Source organism: Onychomys torridus, chromosome 5 (genome assembly GCF_903995425.1).
Source record: "Onychomys torridus chromosome 5, mOncTor1.1, whole genome shotgun sequence".
NCBI lineage: Eukaryota > Metazoa > Chordata > Mammalia > Rodentia > Cricetidae > Onychomys > Onychomys torridus.
Window position 1 is genome coordinate 68,164,268 of NC_050447.1, and position 19,548 is coordinate 68,183,815.

The window sequence follows — 19,548 nt, forward strand, 5'->3', positions numbered from 1 at the left end:
GGAACTCACAGAGATCAACCTACCTTTGTCTCCCAAGTTCTGGGATTAAAGGTGTGCCCCACCATACCATATCTGGCTCCCCTTATCTTTTAGCACCTGACTGCTAGAAACTTTGCCACTCTTCTGAAATTAACTGGAAATGCCAGCTATTTGCAGTGATCTCTCTCTCTCTCTCTCTCTCTCTCTCTCTCTCTCTCTCTCTCTCTCTCTGTGTGTGTGTGTGTGTGTGTGTGTGTGTGTGTGTCCACTGTCATGTGTCATTTTACATTTCCCTTTTTTGCAGGTAGCCTTCCTTCTGCCAAGATACTCAGTTACTACTATCTCTGCTGTCCTCATCCCTGATTTATTTTTGAGTGCAGATTCCCCCTATGTATCGTGTCCCAGAAAGAAATTCTGACACCTAAAACAGTTCCTGCCAGTTAATATCCTTCTGTCAGTAGCTTTGCCCTGATTTAGACTGATTCTTGACAGCCTCCCACAGGCAAACACCTGCAGAAGCCTGCAGTAGCTACAGGTGGATTTCAAGCCCTGAACTTGATCTGAGCAGAACTGTGGATCCTTGGTGACTGCATCCTGGAAAAAATGAGAGGAGCATCACCCTCTCTCCCTGCAAAGTCATTTTGTTATTCAAAGGGAACAAGACTACAGAACAGCTGTTGTTTCAAAGGAGTTTACATAGACATTTAGTGATGCAGCGGGGCCAATGATGTTCGAGGGCTATTTCCAAATACTGTATCACTGTGAGGTATTTTTAGTCTTTGGGGGATATTGTACATGGCAGACACATTGTTGACATCTGGCAGGTTCACATGCAGCCACTGAGATTTTTCAAAACAAAACTGTTGCAAAGGATATTTAAACCCTGAATGTCAGCTGGGAATAAAATGTTCCCTTCTTAGACTGTCTTTCCTGGTGTGAAATGTACAAATTCTAAAGATTAGGAGTGAGTCAGTTTAGATATTCCAAAACACGGAAATGAAAAGAAAGCTTTCTTCCCCCTCTGAATGTCATCTGCTTCTAAAATTATGGAACAAACTTTGCTGCAATGATTTAAAGAAAAATAGAGGGGTTTTGTGTACCTCCCCAGAACACACTCAAGTATAATATTGCCTACTTGGAAGTTCATTGTCATGCACCCTGGGATTGGATAGGACTCAAATTTTGATTCCACAACTTCATTGCTAAATGGGGGGTGAGCACTGTAGTTAACCATTCTGAGGTCAGACTCATTTGTTGCATTGTCAAAGGGGTGACAGCAGGGCCAGCAAAATCATTCAGCTGCTAAAGGCACTTGCCACCAAGCCTAATGGCCTGAGTTCAATCCCTAGAACCCACATGAGCAAAGAACTGACCCCCTGCAATTTGTCATCTGCCCTCCACACATATGCACACTCCCCTGCACATGCATACACACCCAAAATAGTAAATAAGTGTTTAACAAGGAGATATCAATATTCCCTGTCCCCTAGGACTGTTGGGAAGAACAAAGGACTTCTCTACAAAGAGTTAACGCAGGTGTCTAGTGCACTAAGTGCTCAGTCAATGTATCTGTTATGTTACTATTATATAGAACTTAATGTACTAAGAAAGGCATAAGGTTGTTTTTTTCTCAAACAGAGATAGTTAACATTAGGTGATTCTTCTTTGAAGTTGATAATAGATTTATAAAACTCTTTCTATGAAATTACTGTACTTGACTCCCATTGAAATTATGTAATTCAAAAATGAAAGCCATGCAATTGCTCTCAAAACATTTCCAGCTTTCTCAAGATACTGGTTTTATATCATTGTTCTGTTATTCAGAAAATGAATATCCAATTTTAGACTAATAGACTAAAAAAAAGACGTAAAACCCATCTTTTCCACAATTTAACCATTTCACTATCTTCTTACCCTTCTAACAAGTTTTGTGGAAGAAGGCTATCTACCTGAATCTGAGACAGGGTCTCCTGGAGCCCAGCCTGTCCTCAAACTCAAAATGTAGCCAGCTGCTTTTGAATTCCTGGTCCCCCTGTCTCTGCCTCCAGTGCTAAGATTATAGGCACATGCCCCTTTGCCTAGCTGAATTTTTTTTTAAAGCAGGTTAACTTGGAAAGTTTTCCCTATATTGTTATTTTTACTGTTTCCTAATGAAGACAGTCAGAGCCAAAACATTCCTGGTGACACTCCAGTCTCAAAGAGGCTTGTATATTTTTAACAGGAAAAGTGATAGAAGATTGGCAACAATAAATTAACCAGCCTACAGAACAATTTGCTGAATTAGAACTCTAGTTCTTCCATGCATGCCAAGAATGTACTAAAAACAATTTGAAGTATGGCTTAGGAAGGGACCACCAAGTGCCATATCTAGCCTGGCCATCACCTGGTGGGAAAACTCAACAACTGCCCACTATTTCTGTCATGACTCTAATGCCCTCAGCCACAAAACTAAGTATGAACAGAGGAAAGTTATGAAACAGAGAATTTGTAAATCCCAGAGTATAAAGAATATTGTTATCGCTGTTAGGAGACATGTTAACAGAACTCTCCATGAGCTAGGCAAAGCTCTCTGTAAGCATGCTGCTTGCCATTTTAGAAACTCCTGACTGGAGAGTTGGCCTCCTTGGCAGGACTTGGGTGTGTGTTTACGTTGTCCCTGTTCTCAGTTTTCCAAGCTTCTTATTTCCGTGACCCTGGAACCCATTCTGGAGTCGTGTGTTTCCGGAGTCAGTGTTCTCTGCTCTCGCAGCCTCTCCCCACTTCTCTGCCCCAAGTTAGCTCATCCTTTACCAGGTGTGACGTGATGGACACAGTGAGGACTGAGAGCAAGGAAAGGGAGTATACATCACGGTTCTTGTTCTATCACTGTTCTTCTGATGGCAGTGATGTCGTTTCTGTCCTCATCATGCTACGTGTATGGCTTCCAGCTTTGCAATCGGGCTGAGGACAACAGGGTCATCAACCAACAAACCTCAGGCTATAGATCTAAGAAAAAAGGACAGGGAAGTCCATTGAAACTTCTTAAATAATTATAAACTATACTAACTAAATGTGAATTGCACACGATTGTAATTTTACAATATAAAAAGTACTCCAACTAAAGAACAAGTCAAAGTTGACGATGCCCACAAGAGCAGAAATAAGTCAGAACATACTTAGTCAAAACATCTGCATCATCTCTCCACATCCAAGGTGCAGAGAGTCTTGTAGAAAAGTGCGCCAGCTGAAAGAATGTAAGAGATGGAGAGGAGATCCATGAAATCCCACCTTCTAGACATGACACGGGGTACTTGCATACATGATCTTACAGTAGCTGTGGTTACCTGCACTGGATACAACCCATCAATATTCCAGTGTGACTGGGGGAGGGGCTCCTGAGGCCCCAGCCCTGGTCGAGGAAACATTGGCAATTGATGGTTGCTAAAAGGGGGAGTCACTGTCTTTTGGGTATGTGCCTGCTGGTAGGTTGCCTACACCCTGGTGGATGGCCCTACACCTATGCATATAAAGTCAACACTAAATGGACTCAGAAGAGGCTAATCATGATGATGATGATGATGATGATGATGATGATAATAATAGCAAGAACATGAAATCAGGAAGGAGACATGTTAGTGGGCTTCAAGGACAATTGGAGCCAGGTAGTGGGATGGATAAGATCAAAATATACTATATACATGTATGAAATTTTCAAAGAATGAATGAAAAATATTATATTTAAAAGTCATCTGAAATCATGAGGTATGGGATATTAATTATGGTGACATGAAAGGGGAAACATGTTACTTGCTATGGTAGGGTGTGACTGTCTCTTGCCCCTTTTTTGATAAGAAGAAATAGTGTCTGTTCGTAACGTTTGTTTTAGGAAAGTCCAAGTTATTTTTAGAGGGAATGTTGACAGTACTTAGTGAGGCAGCAGAAAAAAATGACCAGGAATCTGTATCCAGGAGATCAGCACTCATAAATCAACTAGAAGGCATCTGCCTTGTTCTTCTAACAAACCACTGACAATGGGGGAGAAAGACATCTACAGCAGCTTTACATGCCAAAGAACTGAACACACACTGTTGTCTCACGTTGGGCCAGCCTCAGTTTGGCCTTGTCACGTGGGATTTTTCTTCCCAAACTGGAGTTGTACTTTTACAGATGTCCAAGTTTATCTGAAAGAAGATCTCTCTTGTTTCTTTTTTCTTTCATTTCATTTTAGAGGGATATTAGCATTAAAGGCATCTTTGGGTGTTGCCATCTCGTGTTGACACTCTTGTAGAAGTCTGCATGCTCCAGCCTCTTTCTCCTGCCTACCATCCTCTGCTTAGCTCACACAACCCACTGGATGGGGCTTAAAGCAGTGTAGTCTGTGTGAAATTCCCAAAGACTGAAGTTAAAAAGAAAAAAGTAGTAATTAGATCACCCTGATGAGGTTCCCCCACAAATTGGAATGCAATGGCCCACCCTCATCCCATATCTACCCTAATGCCACTTCTTCAAATAAATGTGTCTTTATTAACTTATTATACAAAATATCCTCACCTACTCCCTTTCAATGCCTTTCCCTTTTCTCATTTTCTCATTTGTTAATAGCACTGCTCATTATTTGCCATGAGATCACATAAAAATTCCTGTCTTTCCCCAGAGAGATTTTGATAGCAAAGGTCATCAGGAATTCCTCCTAGTGCCTGCAGCTCTATGCTAGAGACGCAGGAGGGTCGTCCTGCACCCTGGCGCTCTCACTCCTGGAACCTGAATGGATTAGGTGCCCAGTAAGTATTGTCTAATGAATGAACAGTCATCACTCATTTCATCCCTTTCTTCTCACTTGGATTCTGCTTCATTATCAGGACTTCAATTAAATACCTGTGTTCCACAATCTCTTTTCTGGAGTTAGAGTGGTTGTGATTTGTTGAAGAGATGATAAGGGAATGAGCTCACTGCACTTTAACCTCCTGTCCAAACACTGACTGGTTTTTACTGTACACTTTGTGATCCACCATCACTAATGCAGGGAAGAAGTGACATGGATGTTGCCTAATATACTCAAGGTGGGGAACTCTGCATCTACAGTAGTTTGCACAAGTTAATAGGCACTTTACAGGTTGTCATCTGTAATGTTAAAATGCTGAGCACTTGCACCTGTTTTATAAAAAGCACATACCTAGTGTTCTATTGTCCACACACACATTATTTCTTTCTAGTGTCTCAGAGAAAACCAGTATTTCCCACAGTGCTCACTCTAGCTACTTTCCCTTGTAAGACACCACTAACCTTATCATATTCTACACTGAGATTTTTCTTACTGAAATACTGTAAAAACAGTATGAATAGCTAACATTTATGGTGCGTTTTCTGTGTGCCAGGCATTGCGCCAAACCCTCTCATGCATTTCCTTATTTAATCCTCTTTACTCTAGTAGGCAGGTAAAATTGTATCATTTTCATTTATTGATGAGAAAGTGGAGGCTTAAAAAGGGCACTCAGATTTAGGGGATAGCTTATTAACAAGAAAAGGAAAACTGGCAAGTCCTTGATAGATTAATCAGCTTTCAAATGGCTGTGAAAAAAGTCATCCTCATGACATCTGAATGAATATACCTTAGATTACAAAATAAGCCTCGTCCAGAAGGAACCCAGCTTTTCCCTTCAGGTTGAAGCTGATTGGACAGGGCGGTGTGGAAGCAGGCCATTCATGAGTTGTACCTATCTAATCCAAACATCAAAAGTCCCCAGTGCTCCAAAATGTGAAACTTTCTATTTTGTTTTCCAAATTTCTCAAAAGGAAATTCAAGCGTATAGGTACATACAAGTTTTAACATTAAGTACCATTATACATTTGAATTATGTCTTAACTATTTTAACTTAAATGCTACATAACTCCACGCAGCAATACTGATACACAATGTTATAGTAAAAGCAATAAGGAGGAGCAGGAGAGTGCTCCAACAAGTGACTTCTTCCTTAATTAAAGAATTTACTGGGTTGATTGGATTAGAGTGTTAAAAAATAAAACACAGATGATTACTGAGTCAGAGTTGGACCTCAGACCTCCTCATATTCTAAAACCCATCTTTTTTCCACTCCACATTCAGTTATGACAAGTTCAGTTAAGGGATGACTCGATGGTTATTTAGGATAATCTGTGCAGATTAGCCAGGGAGAATAATTACAATCCAAAATAGCTATATTTCTTGGGAGAGTAATTACAAATCCAAAATAGCTGTATTTTTTGGACTACTTGACTTATTTAACTGTCTATAGTTACCAAATAAATGGATAATTTCAAGTCTTGAAATGACTCTAGATGATGTGGACATACACCTGATGCAGTTTGATTCTGATTCCAGTGATATTTAACATCCATTCCTAACAACTCCTTGTCTAGCAAATAGATTAAAGCACAGAGAAAACATACACTTGAGGACAGTTTAGGAATGTGTATGCAGCAGTGTTAGGGTGGGACAGAAATGTGCTCCCTTCCCCCTTAAGGAAGCCACATGCAGGAAAACCAGGTTTGCAAACAGGTCACTGGCAAATAATAGTTTGATTATAAAATAACTCTTCATTTTTTTTAAAAAAAGCCTGACTTGATTCTATTTTTAAGAACTTCTGGTATGCTTACAATATTATTTAATATATAAGTGTGAATTGTACCTTTCTTGCACAATACATGTATTATGCGAAGCAAATATGTACCTTGAATTACCTAAATGCTGACCATTAGGGATAGTACAAAAATGCTTCTTTCATTCATTGTATCAAAAAATTTCAAAGCAAACAGGGACCAGAGCCAAGATGAACTCAAGCAAGAGTGAGTGTGGTCACTCGCGCTGACTCTAATGACTAGCATTCCAAAAGCTTTTTGAGAAAATATAATCACAAGTTGCTCTCCCTCCATTTCCAACTTCTAAAGAAGCATTTTGACTGGGAATTGGGTAAAATGTATTTTAGCTAGAATATACATAAAGATGTTTAAACTGTAATTGCATGTAATTTGAAGAAAATGTTCAGTGGGGTGAAGACTGACCTATTCCAGAATATAAAAATTACAGGAGTTCACATTTTCATGATAATATTTTATCATTTTGAAAACTTATTCTTAATAGACCCCTACATTATGTTTCAGTAAAGTGGCTTCATTTTCTTTAACAACCATTAATAGCTATTAGTGATATAAAAAATAAGGCTTTATATAGATCATTAAAGTACATTTAAGTAATTTGTAATTGACAATTAAATCATCGTGGCAATGCATTATCATAAGTTTGATAGATCTGCCTTTTTAAAGCACTGAGAAGAAAGGCCCTTTTGTAAGACGCCCCAGTGCAGACTATTCTTGCATTTTAATTGATCACAAAGCACACATTGTCTTGATCTATGTGCTTGGTAATCATCTTGTACAAGTTTCCTTTTGTGAGGATTTTGATGCTGTGAGTGGGAGTCTGGTTCATGCTAGAAACAGTATCCTTAGTGAAATGTGGCATCAGCAGCAGCCATCTTTAAACCTTTGCCCTTGGCGTTGTCATCACGTATGAAATAAAGTTGAGACTCTCCACATTGCAAGCCCAAACTCTCCCATTATCTCCTTCCCTCTCCTTTTCTTTCATCTCTCTAAAGACCAGTGTGTGGGTGCCACAAAGCTGAGTCCACGGATTACCATGGTGATGGTTATACTGATCACCGCACCCAGCCAATAGACATTGCCCTGTCCAGTGACAATGAAAGGTGACATTTGTTTGTAAAATTTAGCTTTTTGTGCTTCTAACCTAGGAAATTTGTGGACTTGACAAATAGAAATTCTGGTCAAAATAGCTATGTATTAAGATCAAAATACAGAAATTTCACTGGCTTTGAAAGGCAAATTCTAATCATTCATGGGCCAATCTTCAGAATGTCCAATGGATGACTGATTCACTTCCCCTTTTGTTGATTTTATTATGGCATAGAGTAACAATAGAAATTATATATTGTTAGTATAAATCTTGAAGAACAAGAGTAGGTTTTCTACATTTCAAACTTTATAAAGCAAAAAAAAAATCAAAAGATTATTTTTTTTATAATTGGCTAGAATCTGAGATATATAAAAGTACCAGTGGAGTGTTTTACCTCTCTGTTATCAAGAAGTGATATTTTATAATGTGGACATGACCAAGTTTTATGTAAATTTGATTAATCACTTAAATGTCTATCTGCTTTGTCTTCTTACTGTCATTTACTTTATGAAATTCATGGGCTTCCTATGAGATGAACACGTCATATGAAAGTTTAAAAGATTATAATGGGTGATTTTTACATACTTTCTTAAAATTGAAATTAATTAGATATTGATACTAAACTAGTAGAAATTAAACCTTTAATCCAACTTTAAAGAGTATCAGATGATCAGATTAAGTATCTACCTCATGTATGAACTATTGGGGGATTTTTAAATTAAATTGGATTAATGAATTCAAGCAGTGTCTATGATAGAACTGATCTTCCCCTGCCCCTTTCAACACTGTGACCAGGTTTGTTGCTAGGACCATATGAATGAGTGCTAGGAAGCAGAAATACAAGGGTCAACGATCCCTGTCCACAGATGTGGTGGGTATGAGTCTACAAAAGAGGAGGAAAACTAACTACAGCCATGAGGGCTTCTGTGGAGCAGAGAAACACCATGTACGGTGTAACTGATGGAAGTGTTAAAGGAATGCTAAGAAATGTGTACATTGTTTACTTGATGGGAGGAAGCTCAAAGTCACCAGGAGAGTTTTCTGAAGGTCAGCCACGGACAGCCTCCTTGGCAGTAGGAATCTTTAATTTTAGTTCCGCCATTTCAATTTGATGCCACCACTTGAAACATGTCTCAAGGTATTAATGAAAGAAATTAAGATTGGCAAGGCAGCAGAGATTGTTGATTCCAAAATGCAGGCAGCAAAATGGCTGATAAATTAAAATGACCTCATCAGCCAGTAGTAAAAACTTGTGTGACTGTTCTTTAGAATTTTTTTTTTTAAAATTTTAGGAATGCACTAAAACTTCAGTAACTTAGAAACCTATTCCAAACTTGGAATTCTCCAAATGTGAAATATTGTTATAAATATTGTAATAAACTAAGGTGTATATATGCATATGAGTGTGTGTATCACTTAATTGAGTAAAGAATATTAAGAAAACAGATATATTATAATAAGACTATTTTAAACGTGCTTCCTAAATTTAGTCAAGGTGCGTCATTTGCTTTTGACATTTTAGTTTTAAAAAAGTAATGTATTCTTTGAGCTTTCTAGTTAAGATGTTTCAATTTATGGCCCTTGACATAATCCAAAGATAGGTTTGTACATTGAAAGAATCATATCCCACAATTTAATATGGTTTTTGCAAAAATATAAAAGGATGTTTTAAATTTATAATGTGTAACATAGCATAATAAATCATTTCATAAGACACTAAGGGAAAATCTAAAACAATCCTCAATAAAACGAAGCCTCATCCCTAAAATGGGAGGGAAGCTTAAAGATGACAAGTAGACGAACTTGTAAAACATGATAAAAGACATCCATCTTAAAGCAATGGCTGGGTTGGAGATGAACAGGGGTGCAACTTATCATCATTTGTTAATTAATGTTCTAGAAGGTCCTATCGTCATAAAAAGCCATTTAATTAAAATGACAGATATGCTCATTAGAAACACAAAGATAAAAATTCCGTCACTTGAAAAGGAGATAAATGTAAGTACAAAGAATAAAAATAACCAACTAAAAATCTGTAACAATTCAAAGAGATTATACAAGTACTTTAATCAATAACTTCCCCGACATGGAAACTATTTGAAGTAAATATTGTCTTCCCTAAGAGAGAAGACATTAAGATTTTAGTAGATTTAGCATCCATCCATGCTTCTAGATGTAAAAAGCAAGAATTATAAAGGTGCTAATTTTTCTCTAACTACAAATGTCAATTAAAATCCTGGAATGTTTGCTTAGCATACACAGGCCCTCCCCAAACCCCAGACTCATCCCTCAAGAAAACAGTGTAGTAGAGTTATTTCAAATGGAGATGATTATTCTTCATTTGAAAGGAGAGTGCAATGGGGCAATCAGATATTATAAAGCAATGCTAACCCTTCATATTTAAACATAAGAAATGGCAGATGGATCCAGAAACATGAAATCTAATACAGAAAGATATGTATCTTACCTCCAAACCCACTAGGAAATACTGGTAAAGTGTCGTATGTGGGAAAGAGGGAAAACTCATGTTGCAACCTCACTTTATCCCAGGCACCAAAATTAATTGTACATAGATCAGATGATAAAGATAAAATCCAACAAAATACAGAGGTAAATACCAATTTTTCAGGGCAGGATATTTGTGTATAAAAATGAAATAAAATAAGCATGATCTTTGTTTATGTAGTAAAAATGAACTAGAAATTAATTTTAAAGTCTTTTCTTAAAACTTACAGCAAAGCTATATATCAGATTGCTACAACTCCACTTAAAAATCTCTGGTTTATGGCTGAGACACATAAACTTGCCATAAAGGTAGACAAAGGACAATATCATTGGGGGAAATACTCACTTTCACTAATATTCAAAGAAATGCAAATAAAACAGTGAAGCAATACATTTTCACTCATCATACTTGCAAATGTAAAATAAAATAATAGTGTGCTTCAGAGAATAGCAAGGCATGAATTATACTGGGGAGAGTGTGTCAGCAAGTGTAAATTTTCAGCAATGCAATTTGGAAATATGTGTTCACGCTTAAAATAGTTCTCTCTGAAGAAAATGAGAAATGCCACCAACATTAGTGTTTAAGACAGTGGTTCTCAACCTTCCTAGTGCTGCGACCCTTTAATACAGTTCCTCATATGTTATGGTGACTCCCAACCATAACATTATTTTCATTGCTACCTCATAACTGTAAGTGTGCTACTGTTATGAATTATAATGTAAGTATTTTTGGAGATAGGGGGTTGTCAAAGGTGTCATGACCCATAGGTCTGAGAATTTTCTGCGTTGGAGAGATGGCTCAGTGGTTCAAACCACTTGCTGCTCTTTCAGAGGATCAGAGTTTGGCTGTCAGCACCCACATGAAGCACTCGCAACCACCTGTAGGTAGGTATAGCTCTAGGGGATCCCATGCCCTCTCCCTCTGCAAGCATCTACACATAGGTGGTATATACAGGAACAATCTCTTAAAGTCTGTCTCTATGTCTTCGTTTCTGTCTCTATGTCTTCATTTCTGTCTCTCTCTCTCCTTCCTTTCCTCTCTCTCTCACATACACAAATAAATAAATTTAAAAAATGAATATTTAAAAGACTTTTCATCTCAGTGACATGCAAAGTTTAGAAAACACCTTTAATAACATACTTTAAGAAACATAAATACAGGATATTGGTGAAACAACATGGCTCAGTAGTTAGCAGTGCATAATCCTCTTGTAGAGGACCCAAGAGCTGTGAATCCATGTTAGAGTACTCAAAACTGCCTGTAAATTCACTCTGTGTGATCCAATACCCTCTTGTGGCCTCCATGTGCACTGCATACACATGCACAAACTCCCCCACAGATACATGCATGCAGACACATCAATTAAAAAGAAAATATTTTAATCAATAGTCAATACCATGACAATTTTACATTTAAAAAGATGAAGTATATACACTGAAATGCCTATCAGGAAATATACCAAAAGTTAAATACTTTCTTTTCTGCTTGGATATAGATGATGACAATTATTTCGTTTATGTTTATTGGCATTTCAAAGCAACACAATAAACATGAATTGCTTTTTGATCATTAAAAACAATAAACATTATTTTTCGAAAGAAGTATGTCCTATGTCCAAAATGTCACTAAATCTGCATTAATGGCATCCAACTTAAGAACATTTTAATAGTAAAGTTTTAGTACTATAATATCATATGCTCAATGGGAATTCAGTAGAATATGTTGATAAGTTCTGTTTGTAGCAAGATGCTAAATATAGCCTGAGGAAGGAAATGATCTTCTAGAAATTTCTGGATAAATAATTGTTACAAAAGGAGATTTGTTTTAGTCTGAAACAGGTAGAAGTGGGACTCAGTAAGTTGCCCACCAGTGCTCCAACTAATGCTTTTCTACTTGGGTTATGATGCTGGGGGTATCATTTGGGAGCAGTCTGTGTTCTCTGCAGCTTTACATAACACGAATGATTTTGCAGGTGTTTGTCATTGGGCTTCATTTATAGAAATGAAAATGAATGTATTCTAATGCTTATAGTCTCTCTATGTGTGTTGTTTTCTATGTAGTGTGTGTGTGTGTGTGTGTGTGTGTGTGTGTGTGTGTGTGTGTGTGTGTTATGTGTGTTTTCCCTATAAAATATTCCTTTTGAAGTTCAGAGCTTAGAGAAAGCCTGAATTTGGCGGGAGTAACTTTTGAATGCATTAAACAGCAGCTTTAATCTCTGGGTATGATTGACAGCAAACAAAATGCATATCATTTCTTTGTTCTCCCCAATACAGTGGAAGACATGTAAATACCTTTGGTTTTGTATGTGCATGCACATTGTACGTGCATGTGCTATTTGTTCAATGGAAGGCAAAAATTTACAAAGTTCAGCTGCAGACAGCTAATGAATTTGGAATTCTTCAAGCTGTCTCCTAATGACAGGCTAATGACATCTGTACTAAGGGAATGTGACGAGAGTCTCTGTTGGGACATCCCTTGCTGAAGAGATTGAGGAGGACAGGCTGCAGAGACCTCTGGTGACCAAAGACCCTCCGAAAGCTCAGATGTGGTTTCACGCCTCTCTGTCAGGAGCAAAAACCATCAGTAGATCAAGGGAGATGGAGATAGACTGTCTGGATCAAATGAGATGGACACTTAAAAGCAAGGTTGTTCGGTAGGAGAATAAATAAAGTTTTATTTTCCTATGGTTTTGTTTTCTTGAATTCTCTGGAGGAGTGTCTCTTCTCGTCCTTTGTTTCCCTGTATTACATGTGGCTAAAGACAGGAACTGCAACTGTTCCAAAGGCCTAGTAGACAAAAAGAAGTATCCCAAAAAAATTACTTCAATAGTTGGGGTGCTACAGTTGTGTCTTGTGTGCTTATCACATGATGCTGCTGCAATCTGTAACCTTTGATCATCTGAGTGTGTTGAAATATGTACAAGGTTCTCACATAGCCCAAGCTTGCTACATAGCTAAGGATAACCTTGAACTTCTGATCTTCTTGCGTGTACCTTCCAAGCACAGGGTTTGCAGTTATGTGCCACCATGACCAGCGCTGGAGATGGAGTTCAGGGCTTTGTGCGTGCCAGGCAAGCACTGTCCCAACAGAGCTGTCTCTCTAGTCCCTAATCATCTGAATATAAAACACAAATCATGCTTTGTGGTTTGTTTGTTTTCTTCGGCTCAGGTGTTATTAACGTGAGTTTTTGTTGTTTGATAATTGTTGGTGATGATTGCCTTAATTTCTTGAGACAGTGCCTTACTACACAGCCAAGCCAAGGCTGGTTTCAAATCTCCCAGCCTCCTAGCAAATCGCTTTCTAATCCCATAATCGTTTGAATTCAAACAATGCTGCCTAACAGCTCACATCTCATTTCCATTCCATACATTTATCCATTTGTTTCCTAAACATGGCTTTGTCACACTTTTCTTCATTGTACCTCTTCAATTTTGTTTATCTTATTGTGCAGTGAGTATTGACTGGGCCACTACAGTATGTCAGTCGCCTCTGCAGGCACTGGAGATGTGTAAATTATCACTCAAGAAGCCACCACTAACTGGGGCATTTACAAGAAATGAGTTGACTAGTCAGTTGCTGCAATAAGCTCCACACAGATCCTTGCACGCTGGAGGAATTTGCAACAGTAAACACTTCTTCCATCTGCAAGCCTGCAGATGAAGGGCAGTTTGGCAGAGCTAGGCTGGGTGGCTCTCTTTCAGGCTATGAGTCAGCTGTGCTTGGCTCCCATTATTGAGTAGGCTCAGTTCTCTTCTTGTGTGCATTCTGGGGCTCACATAGAAAAGTCAGCAGATTCCCAGGGGTGTATGTTTTTCTCATGATGAGCCACAACACCTAAAAACCCCTCTCTGCACAGGAACATTTCCCACAACATCTACTTACATTTTAATAGCTGAAGCAGGTCCCGTTGTCAAGCTCACTGACAGTGGAGCGAATACATGTAGTCGGCCCACTCAAGTGCACTATAAAGTCACATGATAGGGGCAGAGCATGAAGAATTGGCTAAATAATCCAATCTTCCACACAAATTATGACAATGAAGCATGAAAAGGGTGCAAGAGAAGTCTGTTCGATGTTTAGAGGAAGTGCAGTGAAATATTTCAGAGAAGGGGTACAACCATCAGGATTTAGGTGATCAAAGACACAGAATGAGTAGAGTCAATAGGTAAATGATAGGGGGAAGGAGGGATGGATGGATGGGCAGATAGGTAGGTAGATAGATAGATAGATAGATAGATAGATAGATGGATGGATGGATGGATGGATGGATACATACATACATACATACATACATACATACATGATAGATTACAGATACATGCATATGTCATGAAGATAGATGATAAGGGTTAGAAGAGGACATGGTTCAGTCCATAGGAATGCCTCATACTTAACAGGGGAAAAAAAGAGAAAGAAACCTAAAATTTACCATATTTCCTTAAAATCTCCTTAGAATCACACCCCAGAAGTCTTATTTATATAATAACCCTCCTCCAATTCCCTTGAAGTCCAAACCTCCCATACCTCAGAGTGTGATTGTATGTGGAGAGTACTTTTAAGGGGCTAGTTAAGTTTACCAAAGGGACTGCTGGCCTTATAAGAAGAAGAGAAAATGGTACCACAATGCAAGAGAGAGGCCCAGAAAGAAACCAACCCTGTTGGTACCTTGACTTCCAGCCTCCAGAACTCTGTGAATTTTATGCCCATAGTTTAAGGCACTATAGTATTTTGTTATAGCAGCCCAAACTGTCTAATATAGGCATCTAGGCAGTTTTATAGCCAGAAAGCAGAGCAGACTGGAGGTTGTCATTGTCAAAAAGTGATTGGAAGAAGAGGATGTTTCACTATGTCTGTGATGGCTGGCCTACCTTTTATCTCACCATGGCCTGGATATTTTTTCTCTCTGAGAGTTTTCATGTTCACCTGGGAACATTATGCTATTTCTCTAAGACACAAGCTGCCCAATCTGCTTTTCACTTCCTTGTTGGCTTATTCAGAGAATATTGTCACTTACTGATCCAAAAGTTCCATGGATTATATCACTTTATTATAGTGAACACAGATAGCTTTTCCCAATGTACAGGATCCACAGTGTGGCCTTGGTGTTGCCAGTATCTGTTTTTCAACCCTTGGCAGCCCATGCTGCCCTCCTCAGGCTTGCTTCCATGGCCTTTCTTCAAACTTCAGACTCGTCACCTCTGAGTGGGATCCTCACTACTTTCTTCCCATGGCCTAACCAAATGAAAGCATTCACTTCAAGATTGTCCCAAGGCCTCTGCTGGTTTGTCTAACATTTTTCTCTTCTCCATTTTATGTGGTTATTTATTATTTATTGTTTCTTGGTAATTTTCAGTTATTTTTAGTTGATATACAAAATGATGTGCCTAATTATGACATTTCCACATGTATATATCTTTGTATTTGCTCATATCCAACCCCCCACTCTCCTCTTTCTTCCTTCCAAACTCCTACTGGTCCTCTTCCTAACAAAAGAAATCTGCCTTATAGTTCATACTATACAAGTACTAGTGTTTCAGTCTATATGAGAGGAAATACGTGGTATTTATCTTTGTCTCTCATTCCCTCTTTTGTTTCTTTCTCCTTCATTTCAGATCCTTTCCTCCCACGCATCGTCCCCATTCTTCACAGATACATGTATGTAAATATATTAAAATCAAAGTTTTGCATATGAGAGTAGACATATGCTATTTGTCTTCCTGGGTCTGGCTTGTTTCACTTAACTCTATGAGCTCCAGTTGCATCTGTTTTCTTGAAAATGACATCATTTCATCCTTCACAGGGAATGAATCTCCTCTATGTATGAACACTACATTTTCCTTATCCATTCATTTGCTTGCACTGACTCTTATCATCTGCGGTGTCTGGGAGCTCTTACAGCTTATAATACCTCGCAGGGTAAGACACATATTATTCAACTCACCTGTCACTGTCTTCTTCCAACATGATTATTAATTCCTCAGTCAGAGGCTGTGTCTAGTGCTGCTTTTGAATACCCCATTATGCAATTCAGTGTCAATACTGTAGTCCTTCCAAAAAAGAGGTGCTTGGTCACCACAAGTTTTAGCTTTTTTTTTTTTTTTTTTAACTGAGAATATATTACGGAATCTTTGTATATCATTTGCCATTGAAGTGATGTTTTCAACATATTATTCATATATACCAACAGCCAATGTTTCTTAGCATCTGTTTTGTGCCTAAAACTTTGTACCTTAGCTGAGGCCTGAAGGATGGACAAAAATTTACATAGTGAGATGCTAGTGACAACTGGAGCTCTGTGGGAAAAGCATGAACAGAAAGAAGCACAGAAGAAAGAGAAATCTTATCTTTAGGACTGGAAGAAGTTCAAAGTGCAAAGAGCATAATATACAACTGACAGATAAGTTGATCCTATAGGTGGTGGCCCTTTGGGTATAGGTGGATCTTACATGGATTGGACTGTATGGAAAGCGGCAAGACGTTTGAAGTTCTGATGAGTTTTTAGCTGGAGATAGTTATAACCATAGTTTGTTTCTAATTAACTCTGGCTCAAATGCATAGGAGTGACCAGAACCCAAGAGACTAGCAAGTAATTGGGAGATCCCTTAGACTTATGGTGACATGAATAAGGAGAGTATGGATGGTGGAAATTGGATACATTCTGGAGAAAGTATTGTTCAAAATGCCCCATTATTTCTGGCAGTTTTTACTTGCATACATTATAGATCATTTCTATTTATAGTCAACAAATCATGCTTTGGTTACAGGACTAAAAATAGACACAAGGTTTTAGTTTGGTTTAGTTTGATGTTTTGAAATCCTGGAGATGAAATCCAGGGACTTACTCATGCCGACCAGGTCCTCTACCACTGAGCTAAATTTCTAGTCACCAGGATATTTTAGTCTGGGTGCTGATTGCCTTCAGATGCTCATTCTGTCAATATTTGGTGAGCTGAACACTTACAGGCACTTTTCTTTAATGATATAATGCTTTAAATCTTATGAGTGACATAGAAAGCTTTAGCCAAGTTTAGAGTTTGTAATTCCTTTTGACTTTTGAAATCTTCATCAGACAAGATTCACAGATACCTTCAAGAACTACTTTTCTTTTTCTTTCTTTTTTTTTTTCAAATATAAGCTTCCACGTGCCTGTTAGAAGCATATATCTGGGTTATACACAATTGTCCTCCTATCCTGAAAGTGGAATGCAATGTCCTACCTCAGCCCTTTGACCTCAACTACTTTTATTTACGTACTGGAAGAGATGGTGGAGGACAGCTCAACACATTCATATTTATCTCAGTGGTTAGGGCAAGTAGCTGAATGTTTGGCTACAGACTAGTCAAGCTAGAATTTTACTCTGGCCCTGTAGGATGTGCCTCTGCCTCCTTTCTTGGCAAGTTTGTGGGCACAGAAGAAGCCTGCTCCCAGCTAAAAGTAGGCTGCCTTCTAATTATTACTCCAATTACCAATTGGCTTTTGAAACTCCACTGTCTTTTATTTGCACTGCTTGTCTTCCATCTAGCATACAAATACTTAGTTCCTATTATCACTCAAAAGATGTGTGAGCATTCTCCTTTCTGGATCTGCTAAGTAAGTAGTATGGACCTGGGAAAAGAACTAGGCTTCACTCCCACCTGTGCTGTTGATCAGGCTCCTTATCTTGGGGTTTTCCTAAGCCCCAAAGCAAGCAGTCTCTTCATAGTTGTAGGATGATACTTTGTATTTACTGGATTTAGTGATTTGATCTTTAGTGAAACATCTTGCACAGGCCGAGCAAATAAACAGTGGCCAATTCATGGACAAACCTCCCTCAAAGTCCCACCCATTCTTATCTGCACAGCGACTTCCCAGCTGCTTTCTTCTCTGTCCTGTTCTTGGTTCTGACTCCAAGTAGAAACAGAGTTTCTTTCTAGAGCCCAGAACTTTCTGTGCCTTCTTACCCCAAATTTTCAGCATGAAATCAGTAGCCCTCCTCACTCAGCTTCTAACTGCTCTCTGTCCTGTCCTCACTACTTCCAGGCCTCTATTTAACTGGTCAGAAATGTTCTTTTGAAGTACGACTTAATCATGTTCTCAAGACATTTATTATACATACCCTAATTATACTAATATGTTTAATGGTAATAAAGAACATTACATGTCTGTCCCAGCAAAGAAAAACAGCATTCAGTGTAAAACCCTTTACAATGTAAGGCTATGATTCATTAGGAACTGACTGCAGAAAATGTTCATGGCGGTTAATAGCTTGCCCTGTTTTCCACAGCAGGAAGAACAGGTAAGAATGCCATTTGCTGTGGAAGCCAGTGAAGTGAAAAGGAGCTAGAATACAAGATGCACTGAAAGAATTGAGCCGAGGCCAACACTTAGTGTTGTGTCACAACTAACTAGTTAGACGCATACAACAGACCCACTTTGGGAACCAAGAGAGAGGAGAAAAGGCAGTCTAACTTCTAATTCTTCTTCCTTGCTTACAAAGATGTGTCAAGATAGTACCCAAACTACCCTTCCACTCCCATTGCCCCGATTCTGAAAGTCTCATCTAGTCTCATCAGCCTGCAAATTAACAGGTCACAAACACCCACATTTATAGAGAGCACTGAAAGAAATACAGAATCTTACCTCTTTATAGCTGCTCTAAAGAGCTTAGGGTTGGTCAGGCAGTGGTGGCGCACGCCTTTAATCCCAGCACTTGGGAGGCAGAAGCAGGCGGATCTCTGTGAGTTCAAGGCCAGTCTGAGAGTAGTGGGGTCTGAATGAACAGGGTTGTAGCATTCTGTCAGTTCTATCCACAGCTCACCCTTGAGCTGAATTCTCTGCTTGGCCCCCCTTACACCAACAAAAACTTTGCCTCTGAGGTTGGCAAGCTTTAAGTCAAAGGAACCTGTGTCTTTTGTTCAATAGCAGCAGAAATGAAAGAAACTACATCTTTTCACACACAACAATTTACACATGTGTTTATCAGTGTTACTAAGAACATATTGTTTGCACTGTACTTGGCATCTGGAAATCTATTTCTTTTAAACTTTAGTCATTTACTTCATATTTACTTTGAAAATTTTCTGTATATTCTTTTCATCTATGGTAAAAATACAAAAATACGGTATGTTTCATATATATAGTGTGTGTGTGTATGTGTGTGTGTGTGTGTGTGTGTGTGTGTGTGTGTGTGTGTGTGTGTGTATACCTATGCAGTCACATGGAAAGCCAGAAAAGAATTTCAGGTGTCTTCCTCTATCATCTTTGATCCATATTCCCTTGAGACAGGATATCTCAATAGTTTGCTACTTCCTCTAGGTTGGCTGGACACCAAACTCCCAGGATACTCCTGTCTCCACTTGTCAATAGTGGACCTACAGGTATG

At 38.6% G+C, this 19,548-nt stretch overlaps 1 protein-coding gene across 3 annotated transcripts in view; it reads left to right on the forward strand.

Annotated features, from left to right (window-relative positions):
• Celf2 (CUGBP Elav-like family member 2) overlaps window positions 1-19,548 on the forward strand; it is an 859,694-nt gene that overhangs the window by 497,785 nt on the left and 342,361 nt on the right. Inside the window, exon 1 of one of the 3 annotated variants that reach the window (XM_036188409.1) lies at window positions 19,529-19,543. The exons of the other annotated variants lie outside the window; for them this stretch is intronic. The gene's annotated coding sequence lies outside the window, so the exon portion shown is untranslated. Of the gene's footprint in view, window positions 1-19,528; window positions 19,544-19,548 lie in introns of those variants that run through there. 3 annotated transcript variants of the gene reach the window in all.